The sequence below is a fragment of the Hetaerina americana genome, unplaced genomic scaffold (genome assembly GCF_022747635.1).
Source record: "Hetaerina americana unplaced genomic scaffold, ioHetAmer1.1.p SCAF_3, whole genome shotgun sequence".
NCBI lineage: Eukaryota > Metazoa > Arthropoda > Insecta > Odonata > Calopterygidae > Hetaerina > Hetaerina americana.
The window spans coordinates 56,153,335-56,168,107 of NW_027286874.1; positions in this window are offsets into that span (position 1 = coordinate 56,153,335).

Below are 14,773 nucleotides of genomic sequence, written 5' to 3' on the forward strand. Positions count from 1 at the left end.
TATCCCACTTCAAGTGAAGGATAAAAATGTATTTTCATTACATAATCCCTTATCGCATGCATAGTTTACCATACATCCTTTCTTTATTTGTCACAATAGAAGAAAAAATATTTTTTGCTAGTCAAAGACAACTTGCTTAAATCAAAGAAGAATTGGTTGATCTTATTGCAGTTAACTACTCCCTATCTCAGAAGAAAAGTAATGTGCCATACCAAGTAATAAAAATTGACAAAAAACATGGAGATTTTAGGACTTAGGAGACAGAATTGCGAGTAGCATAGCACAGGATTGTGAGTAGAATGATACAGGTTTGTGTCAATCATTTTAATACAATATGAGACACTGAAAATGTGGGCAATTTTGATGCTAATGATAGAGATTATTTTTTACTGTATAACAGATGTATTCGTTTTTTCTGCAGACATCTTTTAATTTCGGGGTTAGTCTTGTAACCTGCCATCTATCAACCAAGAATGTAACTACGTCGTCGGTTCTATGTAAAACAACTCCCTCTTCGAGCGGCCGTCTAAAAGAAAACAGAGCTGAAGGTGTTAACACGGGAGTGGGTGATCCTTGCCATAAACTCAACGCCGAATTCCCCGAAGTGAGTCGTGAGCGGTTTCCTCTGTCATTCCATGTGGCGTCGGCTCAGGGGAAAGATGGAAGCCTCGGGCGTCCGCAGTCAGTTTCAGTGGTTTTGCTAAAAATGAAACCGGGTTCCTCTTGAATTTGTCGATGAGTCTAAGGTAATGAAACTTAATAATTACAATTTAATTTTGCGGTAGAGATAGATAGAACGAAAAACTACCCACGGAGGAATGATTTAAGTTTTAGACAATGTATTTTACGTTGTGTGTGTTCGTAAAAATTTTAAACATACTATGTATTCGTCAAACAAGATTTTAAGAATTAGGTTATGTCATAAAAATGACCAATGCGTATTTTGAAATTTGGTTGCGGTGTTTGAATTTTTAGGTGAAGATGCCACGTGGCGTCATAATTACTGATGTTTGAATTCCAACTGAAAATTTGTATCTACGAGGGAATATGATGGAAGTTCGGTATTGATTGAACTTATTAACTATTAATTATATAGCGGCCGTGCGAGGAAAATTGGACTTTTACCAAATGTTTGTTGGTTAAAGAATCAATTTATATCAAACCTCGTGCATTTTAGAAAAGTTGCCAAGAAGTATTATGGGTTGAACTATTGAAGGTAATCCTTAATATGCGAGCTATCCAGGATCTTCATGATTGAAAACTTCCAGAAAAGCCATTTCAGTATTCACTGCAATCCACCGCCGGGTTGTGTGGCAGGAATAAATCATTCTTAACTGGTTAAGTGCATGAAGTTGCACATTTGAAAGTATTTGATTATATTTTACCATTTTTTCCTGGTTCAATTAAATTGTTTTCTCCTAAGTTGCCAGTATCAATAAGAATATTAAGATTTTCATCTTTGCATAATTTAAATAATTACGATTTTTACGACGTTTTATAATATAGAAAAGATTTCTTTTTAAAAAATTATACGGGCATATGATTTGTATCTGCACTACGTAACCTTAAAATGAAATCTTATCACCGAATACCAGCATTAATTAAAACCACCTGGAGCAAATCTATTTTAACTTGGGTATTTAGGAAAAGTTAAATTGTATGCGATTACTATTTTCATTGAAAACCCATTAGTGCATGCATAGAACCCACATGTATAGCAAAGAAGCCAAAATATTCGGGAAATTTAATAGTATCGCGAGTTCTTCATTCATGAAGTATCAGGGAATTGCCTCGTGGTGTTGCATAAAGTATGTACCATTGAATGTTCTGCTGAGTAGTCGATTGGTGTTTTTCAATTATATTCGAAAGGTAAAGTACTGCATAAATTATTTGAATTTATTTAGTACTTGGACTTACAAATGTTAAGAAGCAGTCGGGCAAATTGTAGTAGTCGGCTTGTAATGAGGTCGTTAACTTGCCCAGGATGTATCCAAGATTAATTTTACAAAAATACCAGTGACTCAATACCCAATGCCACGCTCTCTGAACTTCTGACTTGTTCAGCAGAGTGCCAGTATGTTTTTTGGGTTACATAAATTTCCCATTAGGAAGCAGTATGTTCAAATAAACATTACTGTGCCAAAAATATGGGATACATACGTGGTCAGGAATATTATTTCTTGTGACTGAATTCGTTGTTTTATAGGTTCACTCGTTCATGTGAACCCGAAAATGTGCCTGCAAGATTATTGGAATATAGGGTCTAGGAAAAAAACACTATCCTGTAGCAGTAGATCAGACGCTAAATTTTTTTCTAATCTGATGTCTTTGAGATTTCTAATATCGTCAAATGGCTGGCAGGAAGAAAGACAGCCTAGTTGCGGTGACATGTTCTAATATCATCCATCTTTGCAGATGAATTGTCAGCGATCTCATCCACGTTGAAGGATTTTGGGATGCATCTCATTGAGCGGTACTAATACAGTCTGGAAAAGTGAGTTATTGCAGTATAAGTTAACCTGTGATATTGGCTGCTTTATGATGATTTCTGTAACTTATAATCAGATTTGTTCTTGATGAACTAATAGAGGCTCTTTCTGAAATCTGTATTTTTTAGTAATTATTACTTCTGTAATAAACCTTTGGTTGAAACTTGCATTGTTAATTACAGGAAAATCATCCCAAGATGAGAAGTAAACTTTAATGTTACTAATGAACTTGCTGACAAGTGCCATTAAGACAATGTGAGACAAGAGGTGTGTAAATAGGCTTTGCTCATTGTCTTCTTCTAACTTCTGAATATCCATTGGAAAATGTTATTACCAGCTTAATATGTAAAAGTACAAATCATTAAACACAACTTAATCTGTTGCCTGTTTTACAATGGTGAAATTAATAACTGCACAAATGAAATTTATTTGCAGTAGTGAATTTAATTTTATTCAGTTGATGCAAAACTGAAGGAAAATCAGATGCCCAAATTAAACGAGTTTAAAATTTTTCACAGACTTGTGTCAAGACTATTTTCCATAGACTCTGGAAAATAACGCTCGTTTAATATGGACATCAAACAATCCACGAAGTGAAGCCTGAAAGTGTACAGAAAACTAGCGATTAGGTTTTTAATTATGTTTTAACAAAAATTTCTTAAATGTAGGCTAATCTGCTGCAGGCCCTTCTGTTACTAGTTTGCCCTGAAATTGTATTGAATAATTTTACTTTCTCAGCAATACATATGAAAGATTGATATCTTCGTTAAAAATTAAACTTTTTGTATTTCTCAGCAGCCTAGGTGACCAATAGCTTTGCAAAAACTTTCAATTTGCCTAAAAAATTTCAAAGCCTATTGTACTGTCCTACTTCAACCCTTGTTCTGAGTTATTTGATTTATATTGTAGACCAAAATTTGTGAAATTTACGCATGCATTTTAGGGGTCAGTTCCTTTTCGTGTACCATCTGTGGCTTACCAGGAATATCTTCAACCAGAAAAGCACAGCATGGGTGAATCTAAGGGCACCTAGATAAAAACGTGAATTCTGGACTCGGTAGGTGTAATGAAAAATAGATTGGAGTTAGTTTAGTTGGAGAAATAAGCAGTTGGTTTTTAAGCACAGTTTATGAAGCCAACCAGTTTGTATGAAACCAACCCAGTTACAGGTCAAGTGGGTAATGGTTACCTGTACATTGAAGCTAAACACAACTATCACAAGTTTAAATTTAAAGTTGGCATTCAACTCACTGTAGCTTCATATTTTCTTCAGTATTAAAGTTAAGAAATTGCAAAATGACCATTTTTTTAGTAAAAAAAATACTTTTAATTTTCTGGCTTTTAATCCCACTAAGTTATAAAAATATGAAAAATAATTTTTACAACAGCTTCATCAGAAGCTCTTAAAAGGTATTGGTGTGATATACATTTTACTTGGTCAATTTAAGCAAGAACTGGGCCTGCAAAAATTTGTGGCACATCAACTGGATCATGGGTTGTGACTTGGATCGACTAGATAGAAATTTTTTGGCTGTGTATATGTATTCCATGTGCCTAAAACAGTAGTACAAAATGGTTGTCTTCCTAAGTTTGTTAAAATTCATTGGTGGAGCCTCGTGCAATGTGCTTATTTCATTCTGAGATTGTTCTCGTAATGGGAAAAACTCATTAAGTGAAACAATTTTTCAAACATTATGTAAAATGACTATGCATTCATGGGAATTGTGAACTACTTGCTGTGTGAGGTGCTTGTTAAACAAGGTTTCTCTGTAGTTCAATTTTCTGCTTAAAATGGGCTGTTAATCCTTGAAATATTGTGATAGTCTAGGAGTAATTAATTCCTTAATGGTGCCCTTAAAATTTCCCTAGCTTTCCTTTATCCTGCTTCTGCAGGCAACACCTTATTCAAGTCAAATGGTTTGCCATAGAAAGTTATATGCATCAGTTTTTTGTGAAAGTGTAATGAAACAAGTGATAAACCATAATTTCTAATTGTATGTGCCCCATTTTATTTACCCAATGCCACGCTCGCTGAACTTATGAATTGTTCAACAGAGTGCCAGTGTATTATTTGGGTTACATAAATCTCTCATTAGGAAGCAGTATGTTCTCATGTGGGCAATACTGTGCCGAGAATATGGGATACAAACATAGTTTTTCGTAGCAATTTAATTGGTATGCAAGGAAGTGGCAGCTTTACTGCCGAGATCGTCTCGTGTTGTGTAACCAATTTTCGAACCAAATCAGGTCCATTCAACTAAGAATTTTTTATAACAATAATCTTTATAATCCAGTTATTCCTAGCCACAAGCCTCCATAGTTTCAATAGTGAGTGATATTTCATTCTGTTTCTTGAAAAGCTATTTTGTGTATTTCGAAAAGGATCTTTATTGAGTGAATTGGGAACAACTTGAGTATATTGCAGAAAATAGGAATAGATTGGAGGGACAAAGGCTAATCAACCACAACCTTTACATCTTGCAGATTGCTCAGGTGTGAGCGAGGGATGAAGAGGCCAAATGGGCAGTGTTAAGAAGACAAAGACAGGGTCTCCATTATCAACTTTGCTGTTCAAACTATACGTGGAGAAAAAAATTGGAGGCATGAGAGGAACTGGAGGTAGGAATGAGTCTTCAGGGAATTCATATAATCAGTTAATTTGTTGATGAAAAAGTTTTAATGTCAATCAGCCAAGGGGTTGCAAGCATTGCAGAGTAAATTGGAATTTAATTGCGATAGATATGGGATGACAATCAATGTAAATAAAACAAAGGTCATGTGATTTGCCAGAAATAGAAAGGCTAAGCTTAATATACACAAAAAGAGGGCAAAAAAACTAAAGCAGGTGGAACAATGTACCTATCTCAGTGTTTTTGACCAAAATGGTCAAAATATGGATGAAAGAAGAATTGCACTTGTCAATGAGGGAATGGATGATAGGGGCGTTTAGTGAAGATGTTAAGAAAAGGCTCGTCGAAACTTAGATATGAAGCATTGTTACGTACGGCATGGAAACATGGTCCCTGAAACAGGATAATAGGCATAGATTGGTGGCTTTTAAAATGTGGTTTTGGGAAAGTATGGAGAAGGTGAAATTGATTAAAAGGAAAACAAAGGAGGTGCTAGGTGTGGTGGGCAAGGAGAGGGGATTCCCGGGATTAATCACAAGGAGGCAGTGGGATGTTGAAGACTGCATATAGTTATAGGTAGATATGAGAGGATAATGTTAAACAAACGAGTGAGGGGTAAAAATAGGATAGGGATGTTGCATGGGATGGAGGGAGGAATTAAGTACACAACAAATTGAGTAGCTTTAGGCGTGATGTGGTGAAGTCAAGCATAATAACTTATCGAAGCACTTTTCCACTTGATAAAAATTTATTTTATGACCGGGTTTTGATGTATTACACAGACCTGATGATACTGTTATACATCGAAACCCGGTCGTAAAATAAAAAAAATGTTAAGTGAAAAATGCTTCGATCAGTTATCCAGGTGTTAAGTGAGGATTAAGATGTTGGGTTGATTTGTTAGGCGGAACAAAATATTTATTTGGTAGTTTTCCATCCAAAACTTGCCCTCAACCAGTAGAATACAAAATATATGTATATTTGAAAAGAATGAAGTGTATTTTGCATTGAGAAAAGTAAATTTTCTATGACATGACATGACATTTAACAGCAAATGACATTGAAAAGCAGTAGGCATTCTTAAGATTTTTACTTAAGTTCTATGCTATTATTTGTAGATAAAATCAAATTACATGTCTTTTGTGAGTATAAATGAGGAAAGGAAGCTCCTTTATTGACATTATTAGTCAATGTTGACTAAGTAGTAAGAACTGTATCATTAAATACAAAGTAATTTTTTTTAAAGTAATTAAGTTGCTTTTTCCAAAAGAAAGGAATAATTTCTTTATCAGATTCAAATTTGTGGTGTTTTTGAGGTTTTGTTGGTTTACATAATGTTGTCATCTTTATCTTATATTTATCTACTGGGTTTTTATGTCTTACTTTTCTTTGCAGTGGTTTACAAACTGGATTTTCATAATGTTCTCCAGTGGTTCCAATGCTCTAATAGCATGAAGGCTGGAGGAGGAGGCTTATGCTAAAGAAACAAGTGTGAAAATGTTTTACTAAGTGAAAGTGAAAAACTAATTTTCTTGGAGATGTATGGACATACTGGGTCCGTTCATTATGTATTGGGACTGGCTCGCTGTAGCCTCAACGCGGAGCGGTGGATGGGGGTCCGACCGGTCGGCTCGGTAGAGGAGTCCCCCACCACTCAGGCGCACTTACGTTCAGTCGCCTCCAGGAATGCGTTGAGACAGGAGGTGGATTTTAGTGACGTGTGATTGTTTGTGGTGTCGTCGCACCAGCATGGAACGCACCGTCGAGCAACGCTACGCTGCGAAGTTCTGCGTTAAACTCGGGAAACCCGCGTCGGAGACCTTTGAACTCATTAAACAGGCTTATGGGGATGATGCTTTAAGCCGCACTAGAGTTTTTGAGTGGCATAAAATGTTTAAGGAAGGCCGGGAGCTCGTCGAAGACGAGCAGCGCGTCGGCCGCCCGACGACCGCTAGAACCGATGCTCAGGTGGCCAAAGTGAAAAAGGTTTTGGACTCTGACAGGCGTTTAACCATCGCCCTTATCAGTGAGGAGACCGGGCTTTCAGTCGGAACCGTCCACACCATTGTAACCGAGGATCTTGCGATGAGGAAAGTGTGCGCGAAGCTGGTGCCGAAAGTCTTGAGCGAGGAACAAAAACTGTCGCGGGTGGAAATTTCGCAAGAAATTTTGGACTTCGTCCAGGAAGATGAGGATTTTCTCGACAACGTTATTACCGGCGATGAAACGTGGGTGTCAAAATCCAAAATCAAAACCATGCTGATTATTTTTTTCGATAGACGTGGCATTGTTCACAAGGAGTTTGTGCCTTCTGGAACGACCGTAAATGCTGCATTTTACGTGCAAGTACTGACACGCCTGGTAGATCGCGTAACGTGCGTGCGACCAACCATTGCGAAGAATTGGAAACTTCACCATGACAACGCGCTGTGCCACGGTGCAATTGTTGTACGGCAGCTGCTGACGAAATTCGGCGTGGCAACGTTGCCTCACCCCCCCTACAGCCCCGACCTGGCTCCACCTGACTTTTTCTTGTTTCCGCGTATAAAAAGGAAGCTCAAAGGATATCGGTTCGACTCCATCGAGGCGATTCAAGCGGCGACGACAAAGGCTCTGAACAATATTCCGGAAACAGACTTCCAGCGGACTTTTGACGAGTGGCAGACTCGCCGAACTAAGTGTGTCGATGCAGGAGGAATGTATTTTGAAGATTATTAAGTAATTGTAATGATAACTGCGATAAATTTTGATTTTTGGAACCAGTCCCGATACTTGAACGGACCCTTGTATATAAAGGTCCTTCCACAAAAGTAGTAAGGCTTATTTTTTTCTGGATAGATGGACGGACAAGCGGCACGGTTTTTATGGCTGGAATAAAGGCAGGGCTCTCACAGAAGGCTGTAGGTCGGCGACAGTTGGCTTCGTCTTGGGAGTGTGGATAGTTCGTTTGTGAACCCTTTCTACCAGGACCTTGTTTCGATTAGTCATGAACCAGTTATCGGAACAATGCTTTGCCATAAAATTTTGTGCAAAACTGGGGAAGAGAATGAGAATGACATGCTCCATGAAGCTTATGATGATAACGCCATGGGTAAATTGGATGTTTTTGAGTAGCACAAGATGTTTCTGGAGGGTAAAGAAGACTATGAAGATGGTATTCATGATGCCCTTTGACCTCGACAAGTGACGACAATCTTGCAAGAGTGATGGCTTAGTTGGAGAGGGATCAGGGATTGCGTTTGCATGGTTCCTGATAAATTTAACATCCCTAAAAGTGATGCACATCGACTAATGACCGAAAACATAGGCTCAAGAAAGGTGTGTGGGCAGTTAGTGCCACAGATGCTGTCGGACGAACAAAGAGAAACATGCATATCTGACAAGAGCTTCTCAGCCACATGTCGAAAGTTTTTAGACCATGTTGTTACTGGAGGCAAGAGGAGGACGTTTGAATATGACCCTGAGACCAAGCAATTAAGCAAGGAATTGCACATGACCTCTTCCCCTCAACTCGAAAAGGCTCGGATGTTCAAGTTGAACTTAAAAAGGATACTAATTTTTGATTCCAAATCATGGGGAATTTATGCCATCTGGTCAAACTGACAATGCAGTTTTTTTTACGTGAAAGCCCTTGTGTGAAACAACTGAGGAAATGCATTGTCCCTGTCTGCCCAGCCATTGCACGTTTGTGGAAGCTTAATCATGACAATATGCCCAGCTGCACTGTATTCAGTGTAACAAACTACCTGGCCCGACACAACGAGGCAACCCTGCCTCAGCCACCATGCTGCCCTGATGTTCCTTCCCAGACTTGTTCTTGTTCCCCCACCTGGAATCCATGCTGATAGGATGTCACCATGGCTTGGTGGAAGCGTTGCAATGGTCCGTGACAAGGGAGCTTGTTTGCCTTCTGGTTGCCACCTTCCAAAAAGTGTAAAAGGCCTGGAAAACCCAATGGCAGCAGGGTGCTACTTGGCCAACTGCCGAGTGTCTGTATCCATTCTCGCGACACCTTTTTAAAGCAACTCAGCCCTACTACTTTTGGGATGGACAGCTTGACAAGTCAATGTCGCCATTAATAAAACATTAGGTAAGAATTAGTTTTTTAGCATTACATATTCTTCATGGTTGTAGCATAAATGAAAAAATATTAAGATGTACTATGAAGGTTATGTTAATATTGAATAAGTACTTATTTTCAAGTTGCCCTCATTAATTTGTAATGTAGATCATGCAATGAAAAATGCAGAGATGTGGCTTTAGTAACATTATGAGTGATATTTGCAAAAATTATTGTTAGTAATAAGGTAATACTAAATATCATTACCTAATTAAGAATCTCACTTCCTAGTGCATGCTCAGTCAACATTTAGTCCCTTTTTAGCTTAAATAAAGGTAACCCATTTGAATGGAATGAAAAGTATTTACTGTCCCAGATCATGCTTATAAGTAATGACTTGTTTCTTGACTAGCATTTGTATTTGAATGGGCGTTCTGAATTGTTTGAAGTATTTTAAAAATAATTCATTCCATTACTCTTATATATGTTAAACTATGTTGGATATTTTACTCTTGGTAACAATCATAAGTAAATTTATTAATAATGGTGAAATAAACGTTTAATACAAATGTTATTGTATACCCAATGCCACGCTCACTGAACTTACGATTTGTTCATCTGAGTGCCAGTATGTTATTTGGGTTACATTAATTTCCCATTAGGAAGCAGTATGTTCTTGAGTGGGCAATACTGTGCCGAAAAAATGGGATACACGTAATTAATTAGTGTTTTTATCCATTGACAATGATTTGCCCTCTTGTGTTGAAGTGAAACTTCTTTCCTTAATCTCCCTCAAATCAGGGTCTTCCCATTTCCTCTTCTCAGAAAGGCATTTCTACTCTGGGTTTGAAAGCAATGCATAGTATTTTTGATTAAAAAGGAATAGAACTTGTTTGGCAAATGAAATTCTTGACATCCATGAAGCGACTCATCCCTAAGCCATTCGTTAATTATGGTTCTTAGTCTCCAGAATTGTTACGGCTTTAAATGTGATATTTACTGAAGCATTCAACTTCTGATGTTTTTACTTAACTTAAAATTAATTTAATCTTTTTTTTAACTATTGCATTAGTAAAAATCTTCTCCATGATACACTTCATTAGTGTTGGAGTGATAATATTCAGAAATTGTGAAAAAACCCATAATTTTAAAATCACATCCCAGCTTTAAGCAGTAGCTCTATAAAATTGTTGCCCTATGAGATATCCTAACAATGAAATTTTTTGTAGATGTCGTGCACATCCACAATGGAGGATGATGAAGTTTGTCCTGTTCCTGGAATGAATTCATCATGACCTGAGAGTGTAAGTAGTTATTAAATTCTAATGAAAATGAATGCATTGTGATGATTTCTTGTAAGTTTTGACATCTGATTAGTTCTTGATGACAAATAGAGGCTCTTTCTGATGTAATTATGGTGGTTTATAGTAATGCTTTACCTTTGCTTTGTTTTGATACATACTTTGATATTTGCAGTGGAATGTATACTGAAGTGAAACTAATATGCTACCCGAAATAGTTGAAGGCATAATTATGTTGCAAGAATTCCATTTTGAGAAGGTAAGTACATATAATTGTCATCATAGTGGTTATCTTACTGATTCATGTGAAATTTATAGGTCATTAATGAACATCAGATTATTTAAATTGTTATACACTTAAGTACTGGTAGTGGAAATGAAGGTTCTATGTATTATTGAATAAAAATAAATGTGTTGATGCCACTGACCAATTAAGTTCATTCATTACCAAAATTTTAAAATTGACGATAGTGATTATCTCCTTAAATGTATCTTGATGAGATTGTCAAAGAGAAGGTCTCTGTTGGAAATTGGGAGGGAATATTTTTGCCAGAATTAGTTAAGATTATTTAAATTTGCTCTGCAATAATGTGGTCTACCACATTACTTATTTGACTTAATGAGCTTAACCTGCGCTTTCCATATTTGGTTTACAAATGATAATATTGGTCACGGGGAGGTTTTCTGGAGCTAGTGGTTGAAAAGAGCTTATTTTTTATATTTTATGGTAAAGTTAATTTCCTAATCAAAATTGGTCTTACTGAAGGAATATACAGTATACCATAGTTACAATGAACAGTTAAAAAATAGTTTGCCCTGGCCAGGATTCAGACCCTGGAATTTGACACTCTGAAATTGTTGCATTGTAATGCATGTTTTGCTAATGACTGTTAAAAGTTACTGTCGCTGCATCTCCTCCAGTTTCTGGGAATTCGTAAGATAAAATTTCGTTTCGTGTTCAAATAGTAATCCTAGAGTATTGTGAAATTCTAGTACTTTTTGCATCCTATTGAAATTTTTTGGGTATACTTCAAGCATTCTCAAGTTAAGGTGCTCACTCCTGGTATTTTCTACCATTGATCAAAGCCTTGTGCTTGATATACCCAATGCCATGCTCACTGAACTTATGATTTGTTCATCTGAGTGCCAGTATGTTATTTGGGTTACATTAATCTCCCATTAGGAAGCAGTATGACTTCCAAATAAGCCATACTGTGCCGTAAATATGGGATACATGAATGACTAATAGTGATTTGGACATCTACATTAACACAATGCCCTGAAAACTGTAGTAACAGAGTGAGACAGGTTGTGAGAAAAACCAGCTAAGTTTCTTTAATTCATGAATGTGCACTTGCTCATAGAGATGCCATCCTGTGCTTGACTACCTAATTATACTTATGTACTTACATGAACTACATGTTATGTTGTTGGGGGTGAATACTCCCTTGCGTAGAAATCATTGATTCTTCAAATAGACTTATCCATCTTGGAAAATTTTCTTAATGTAATAGTGCAATAAGATAAAATTCATGTTAAGTGAATGAGGAATTTGTAAAGTTTTTGCACATAAATAGTTGTCACTTTTGGTTTAGGAATTGCTCCTGGAAAGGAGCAATTCCTAAACCAAAGCCTCTGCCAAAGGGTCTGCCACTTGGTCCTAAATTGACTTGTCCCCTATTTACTAACTGGTCCCTTAAGTGTATTGCAAGTCTTGAAACAAGTTGGTTCTCCTGGAATCACTGCCCAAGTGAATTTCAGCCATTTACCGGACTCCAGTAATTTATCAGTAAAAGGACACCAGTAGAGATATAACTTCTTCACTTAGCAGAGATGGAACTTCTCCTATAAGAGGGATACAAAGTATTGTGGTAGTGTTGTTTATTAGGAATAAAAAGTGGGCTGAAAGATTAGATGAAATTGTTTGGCTATAATTTTTAAGAATTATTTTAGCTATAATCCTTGGTATAAAAGTATGCTCCTAATTGGTGCCTTTTCTAAGTCTAGAATTTTGATTTTGCGATAATTTGTAGCCCAGGTAACCATTGCATAAATTACATTCTCTTTTGTTATCAAATTGAATATTCACACATCAGGCTGTCAAATAAATTGCTGAAGTATTCAGCTTATCTTAAAAACCAGCTTATGAAAGTGCCCACTTAACAATACCATATTCCCGATGTTAACCAGTCTGCAGAGGATAATTTTTCATCTTACAATATTTTTTTGTAAGAGTTCTTCTGTAAAAATCAATTTATTGCAGGTATGGGTTTTTTGGTAATAATCAATTAGTACCAATGCTATTGTTAGCCAGTAGCCAATATGACCCTGTGGCTGTGTAGTAATATTTCAAATACGTTAATGCCAATAGAAATATAATTGGTTCAGAATGGGAGCAGCATCATAAGATGCCCTAGGGAAGTAAGCCAACCGGATTATTACTCAAGTTACTTCATACAGATTAATTTGGAACTGATCTCTTGCATTTTACTAAACAATTGTAACGATAACTTTTTTGTGGAGTAAACCTCGTCATCTTTTTAGATTCTTTGATATAATGTCACCCTGGTTAGAAGAATTCTTTTAGTCCTTGTAAGTCAGCTTTCTGCAACTTTTAAGAGAAGGTTAACTTTGAAAGGAAAATTGAGTTACATTAACTCTATCACATACCCTGATTATATTTATTGGAATATGTTATCCTTTATTGCTTATATTAAAGTGCTCTGTACTGATATTCATCTTTAATTTTTTCAGGTGTTTTATCACTGGAGAACGAAATCAAATTTATTCAACCAGTCTCATTGGAGGAGGCTGTCCAACCAATGGAAGCAATAAATCTTGGGGAATCCTGTCATGGATATGCAGCTTTGATGTCATGAATTGGCATCAATATAACTGGTTAAATGAGGGTATTGTATCCATTTTATTCTTCGTAACAAACTTGCATAAAGTCCTATGGGTTCTGCTCAATAAACAGCAAACTTAATATGCCAAATTTAGTTTTTGGTCAGCTGTGAGGTTATGGCACTCATTTTACTGATAGCTTTCTTGCATCTTATGTTAAAAAAATGTTCATTCAAATGGTCTGCAGCATTAGCAATCTCATGTAGCTGCATTTCTCTCTCGCCCTTCTACATATTACCAATGTCATCAATTAGTTAGGCTACAATGTGATATCCTAAATGTTGTGTTACGATGATTGTCTGAAAAGTTACTGACCTAAACATGAAAGTGGCTGCACACTCAAACAAGTTTGGATATTTGTGCCCATGCTGATAAGTACTTGCCAAAATTTTAAGTGCCCAAAGTTTTGAATGAGTGGGGAAGGTTTTTATGGAAAAGTTAGGAGCTGTCACTAAAATAGTTTTTGGAAGGTACAAAGGTGCTATTTATATGTTAAGCCTTGATAACAAGAAGTGCTTTAGGCGCCATCTGAGTTTCCATCTGAAAGTTTGACCCTTTTAACGCTAAGTTTCTTCTGGACATCACTTGTTTACAGTGACTCGAAAATAGTCTCGGCAAAAAACTGGAGCTAACTCCTGAACACTTTCGTGCACTGATTTTTTTAAAACTTGATGGGAATTATCAAGGCGGGGAGTGCATCGATTAACCTACTTCCACCTTGGCAATAAGTCACATCCTTTGCCACTGTGAAACACTGGTATAACAAATTACATCATGGCTGCCATTTGCTCATGATTTGGAGGTATGAGGGTTGTCCCAGAAGTACCAGGCCTGTTCTAAAATAAATCTAATGTTCACTTTCTCGGCTATCTCCCTGACAATTAATAGGCGAATTGCCCTCACCAAATCGTCCACCAATTTGGCATGGTTAGGGTCTGTCAAACTGGAAGGCTGCGCTGTTCGCAAATCTTCCTCTGTCAAGTTTCTGCCGGATTGAAAACTGTAGCAGTCAAAAACACTGGCTTTGACTTAAAGCTTCATTAACAAAGGCTTGCTGAATCATTCCAAATGTCTCCGTGGCACTTAAACCAAGTTTGAAACAAAATTTCAGGCACTCAAGCTGTTCCTCTAGCTCCTTGATTGCTGCCCTTGTATGTCTCTCACTTATGTCAAAAAGTTTGGCCATTTTCAGTGTTCAGTTAATTGTTGACAGCTGTTTTGCTTGGGGGTTTTGGCTTCTTTGATTTTTACCTGTTCCAAAGAATGTATCAAAATTTGTGTAAAAGGATATTAAGTGCGAATGCACTCCAAATGTTGACTGGCATATGGAGAAGCTACCTTGGATGGAAGCAACCTTGACGGAAAACTACCTTGGACAGAAAGAAATCA